Below are 6054 nucleotides of genomic sequence, written 5' to 3'. Positions count from 1 at the left end.
ATCTTTAAAGTATGACAGTAGAGCTTTAATAGGGATTGCATTAAAATTATATATTGCTTTGGGTAGTATGGACATTTTAACAATGTTGATTCTTCCCAGACATGAGCATGGTATGTTTTTCCATTTGTTAACATTTTTGTGCAGACTTCAAATGGATTTTTTTTTGTGTGTGGTATATGTGTGTGTGTGTGCTTTCACAGATATGTGCAACTATTGCCACAATCAGTTTTAAAATATTTAAATCACTTAAAAACCACTATGGAGCTTATTGCAAGTACAAATTGGATCTATCAGGTGGGGAACACAAATGTCTTAACACTGTAATTGGGTGAATGAGGTGAAGGCTATGTTAATTAGTAGTATGTAACCACTCCAATTTGTATAAATAATCAACACATTGAATCCCATAATGGTATAAATGTTTTCATGATCTATGTACAAATGACTGAATAAAAAAATTATAAAAAACAAATAAAAAAACCAAACCCTGTGTCCCTCACCTATTCCATTCCTGTTCTCCTATCCTCCCATAATGTTGGCCCTAAGTAACCACTAATCTACTTTTCTTCTCTGTAGATTAGCTTATTCTGGATACTTCTGTAAATAGAATTATAATATAGGATCCTTTGTGATTGACTTCTACTTAGCAGCATATTTTCAAGGTTTCTTCACCTTGTAGTGTGTATTTGTACTTCACCTTTTTTATGTATTGAATAACATTTTGTTGCATGGATATCTATATTAGTTTATCCATTCGTCAGGTGAAGAACATTTTTGGATATTAAGAATAATGCTTCCATAAACATTTATGTACAACTTTTTCTGTGGCCATATGCTTTTATTTCTCTTGGGCACATACTTAGGAATGGAATTCCATGTTTAACCATTTGAGGAACTGCCATAGTATTTTCCAAAGTAGCTGCAACAATTTACATTCCTAATTAATAGAATCAGTAATCTTACTTAGTCTTTAAAATATGAATGTTTAAGAGACTTGTTTAGGTATCCTTATAGGAAATGACTTGTGAGTAAGAAAAAATAAAAAATAAAAGTATAACCAGATTTCTGGACTCAAATGAGCATGATGTTTCTCTAACAGTAAACTTAACACGTGGGGTAATGCTGTTGTGACTAAGTTCTGGAATTCCTATCTGGTATTGTCTTCTGAAGTGAGTTTCTGGGGAAATTACTCATATTACTGGTGATTGCACCTTATTCTTGAACCCAAATCAAATCAGTCATATCAAATCATTATTCAGCCAGTATCTGAAGAATTTGAGATAATTCCAAAATAAACTACATACCCCATTATCTGATTAAAGGTAATTCATTATCCTTTATCATAGTTAATAGTCTATACGGAGCCTGAATAGGTGAAGGTTCATTTCAGTATTCCAAGGAGCATGTGCAAGCAGGGGCATGTGCAGAGCTGAATCATTATACAAAATTTTAAAAACAATATTCTTTCCAGCCACATTTATTATAAACACAGAGTGTGCCAACTACACTAGGCACAATAGGTTGGCTAAGGAACCTAACCACCATTCACAGCATTGCTCCTATTGCAATTGGTATTCAAGTTCTACATATTTTTAAAACACAATTAGCCCCAAAACTTGAGGCTGCCTGGACTTTGAGTTCCTGCCAGATTAAATGTTTAGCTTTTGTGGCCACGAATCTCATAAAACAGCAAAGCTTGCTTGAAGCCTTCTCATGGTTTCTGTTATTGTGCATACAATGTATTTCAAAACAGTTCAGTTATTAGAGAAGAAGTCAGAGCACCACAGGAGAGGAGAATTCAAGTCATTATAGCAAACACATCATAGCACTTTTTAATCATAAGATGTTTTTGGCTTCTCGGGCTACAGATATTATTTGATGTCCTACTACATCAAATAATATGCTGTTCCTTGGGGACCCCAAGGATTAAGGAAGAGTTTCTCTCTCCAAGGATTCAAAGCTAGGTAAACTTATCTTGGGAACTAAGGCTGGGGACAGAAAAGTAGATGTCATGCTGACTCACTATTGGTTATTGCATGTGGTGTTAGATTCTAGATGTAAAGATTATGCCCATTGATCCATGAATAGATCAACAAACTGTGGTTTATGTACACCATGGAATACTATGCAGCCATAATGAAAGATGGAGACTTTACATCCTTCATGTTCACATGGTTGGAGCTGGAAAGTGTTCTTCTTAGCAAAGTATCACAGGAATGGAAGAAAAAATATCTAATGTACACAGCCCTATTATGAAATTAATTTATAGCTTTCATATGAAGTCTATAACCTAATAACAGCCTAAGTATATGGGGAAGGGGAGGGAGAAGGAGGGGGGAATGGGTGGAGGGAGGAGGATTGGAGGGATCACTTCTGAGGTTTATCTTACAAGGGTACAAGTGAATCTTTCTAAGAGTAGAATATGATTGTCTTAACACAATAACTAAGAAAATGACATGAAGGCTATGTTAACCAGTTTGATGAAAATATTTCAAATTGTAAATGAAAACACCACAGTGTACCCCAGAATTGCATTAATGTACATAGTTATCCTTTAATAAAAAGAAAGAAATTTTATCAACAATAAAACTCATATGTGTATTTTATGTCCAATCTATTATGCTTTCATCATCTTAGCAACCCCCAAATAGACAGGGTTGTGTGTGAAATACCTGGGAGGGGGTGAGAAGAGGCAACCGTGACATAGACATTGCTGTTGCACTAGCAAGACCTCCCTGTCTAGCTCTGCTTTGTTATGTTACATTTATGTTTCCAGGATCTCCTTGGAGACAGCAAGTGTGGCTGGGTGTGAATTGAGGGGGCAGGGAGATGTTTTTGCTTTAACCTTTGTTAAGATCTACCTGGGTTCCAGAGACTGAGGAAAATTACTTTTTGGAAGGAGGTGATGTGGTGCTGGAAATACGTGGGATGGGTGTTAACAACATCTAGTTTCTTTTCTACTAGGCATCCATCCTCTTTCTTAAGATTTTCTTTTTCTAAGACATCTCTGTGCTTCTGTTATTAACAAATTTTCCATTATTTACCTTTAGGGGAACTTAAAAACCAGTCAAACTGTGCAAATGAAGATCAGCTCTATGATCTACTGCTATAACCCCTTATAGACTGTGCTGCAAGGAGAACCCAGGTGCTCATCATCCAATGTAACTTTCCAGTAGCCTGCGGTAGCCTGATTCATGCCTCTTGTCTGGCATCTGCAGCCTGTTTTGTAAGGCTAGGAGGTCCTAGGCTGACTGAAAAATTGTCTGAGACATTCTCCCTTTTTTCCAAACATGTACACGCAGCCCCCCCTCCCACTTTTCTTGGCCACTGAAATGATTTCTTCTTTGAGACTCGTGTTTTCCTGCCTCCTTCTCATTTTTTGAAAGTCCCCCCACCCCAAATTCTTCCTTTCTTGGTGCCATGGCCTTGCTGACTGTGAGCTGGATTCTAATCTGTCATTTGTAATATAGATAGACAGTGACCTGTAATTGGAACAACACATTCTGATGGCACAGAATCCAATTCTTTAGATTTCATATTTTTGTTTAGGGGGTACCTTAGTCACATTTTTTTGTGTATCAGCAGAAAAAGTCAGTGCCAAGAGAAATTTGAATACAGCCCTGTTGCATATTAAATGGCCTTCATGGGCCCTTGAAGTACTCACAACTGTCTGCAGTGAACCTAGCAGCCCCAAGAGTGTGATGTCTTTTGAAAAGCCAGGGAGAAAGGAGTGTGCTCCCCAGGTATTGTCCACTCATCTCTTAACTTTCTTTGGATATCTAGGTTAATTTTAATCCCATTCAAAATATTCATCACCAGAAATTTCCAGCTTGGAGTCATGCTTCTCTCTGTTAAGATTTCAAGGAGACATTTTAAGATATGATATTACTATGAATGAACCCAGCATTGACAAAGTTAGAGCAACTTTCTGAGAGAGCTGAAAATAACAGTGAACTGTTCAGTTCTCCTGATGACATCAGCAACTGATGATGGGAAAGGCAAAAGCTGTTTCTGTGACTTTGTGTTTAGAATGCTTCAGACAAGGCAGAAAAGGAAATCTTAGGAAGGAAAGATAATTTCCAAGTAATACGAAAATTCCTACTTATAATTCCTTTACACGTACTCAAGGAACTCAAACTCAAGCAGAAAAAAAGATTTTTTTTTTTCAAAGTGAATTTCAAAGGAATTTAATCAAAGTGAAGTTCCAGAATGGGATAGGGAGGGGAAAGGATGCTATTTAGAACAATGAGATACTTTGAAAATAGGGTCGTGGAAAATAAAAGAATAGGTAGTAATAGGGGTTTGTGTGGCTTAAAGAAGTTATTGGGTCTTTAATTTTTCACTGTTTATTCTGAACTCTTAGAGTTAATTTAGATCTCTGTTGTCCATGAAGGTAGCCACTAGTCACTTGTGTCTATGTGAGCACATGATATGTGACTAGTCTAAATTGAAGTGTGCTGCAAATTTAATATAGTCACTGTGTTTTGAAGGAGATCTTCATTACAATTAAAAAAATTGGTTACATGTTGAAATAATATTTTGAACATACTAGGTTAAATGAAATATATGATTGGAGTTAATTTCACCTGTTTTCTTTTACTTATTGTACTAGAAAATTAAAAGTTATACATGCGGTTCACCTTTGTGGCCTACATTGTATTTGTATTTGCCCAGCTGTCTGGGCTTCAGTATACACATCTCTGAAAGGTGGGAGATAAAGGTGATGAACTGGGCCTGCTTCCTAGAAGGCTTTGATTTTGCTTGTCTGGTTTCTAAATTTGCATCCTTTCTCTAGCAGATGTTTAAGTCTTAGAAAACTATTTGTTGTGAACATCTATTTATGTCTCTACAGTGTTAGTCGATTTGCATATAATCTCTGAATATAGCTCACTATCTATGACAGGCAAACAGAAAGTGTACCCAAATATCTTGGGAAAACCAGGGTGGAGAGTGTAGGGTAAAGGTCCCAGAGTGAGTCAGGGCCTGGGCTAGGATTAGCATCTCTGTGACTCACAGTTGCACGCTAACCACTAGACGATTCCCCTCTTGAGAAGTACTGAGAGTGATGGCCCTTTCTCACCAGGAAATACTGAGGATTGCTGAATCAGTGCTTGTCAAGCTGATATGTAAGCGATAAAAGCTGGGTGGGCACAGTGAGATCAGTGGGCTCCAGCCTGAAGCCTCATGCTGACTCTGTACAGGCTACTGTGGGGGTGTTTTTTTGGCTTGATCCAAGGGAAACCTGATGTTATGTCTTTAGTAAAATGTGAAGGAAATCCCACTGCAGAAGTGAAAATATTACTTCCTACTTTTAACAATAATTTCAAATGGCAACATTAAATTTAGAGAAATTCTAAAAATAAGCCTCTTATAGCTTCTGTAAGGCTGAAGCTTAGCACACTTGGGTGGGAGTTAGATGCATTTGCGTAGATGTAGCATAAATTTACTGGTGTACCAGAAGGTGTTTGTGTAGGCTGTGCTGTCACCTGACCAAGCTGCTGCTCCTATGCTGTAGACATATTTAAGGTTTTGAAGGTCAAATCTGACAGGACTTAGTTTTGTTCTTTTTTTTTTGTTAAATATCATGTTCCTTTTCATCATCTAGAGTTCATTTTTTTCTTTCTTTTTCTTTTTTTAAGATTTTTTGTTTTTATTAAATAATAGCTGTGTACATTAATGCAATCATAGGGTACAGTGTGGTGTTTTCATATACATTTTGAAATACTCTCATCAAACTGGTTAACGTAGCCTTCATGTCATTTTCTTAGTTATTGAGTTAAGACATTCATACTCTGCTTTTAGAAAGAGTCACTTGTACCCTTATAGGATAAACCATAGAGGTGACCCCTCCAATCACTTTCCCTCCACCCATCCACCCCCCCACCTCTGTCTCTCCTCTCCCCATATTCTAAGACTGTAGTTAGGTTATAATTCCTATGAAAGCTATAAATTAGTTTCAAAATAGGGCTGTGTACATTGGATACTTTTTCTTCCATTCTTGAGATACTTTGCTAAGAAGAACATTTTCCAGTTTCATCCATGTAAACATGAAGG

The sequence above is a fragment of the Otolemur garnettii genome, unplaced genomic scaffold (assembly GCF_000181295.1).
Source record: "Otolemur garnettii isolate 467f Iridium unplaced genomic scaffold, OtoGar3 scaffold00063, whole genome shotgun sequence".
Lineage (NCBI taxonomy): Eukaryota > Metazoa > Chordata > Mammalia > Primates > Galagidae > Otolemur > Otolemur garnettii.
Note: the sequence above shows the minus strand (reverse complement) of the source record.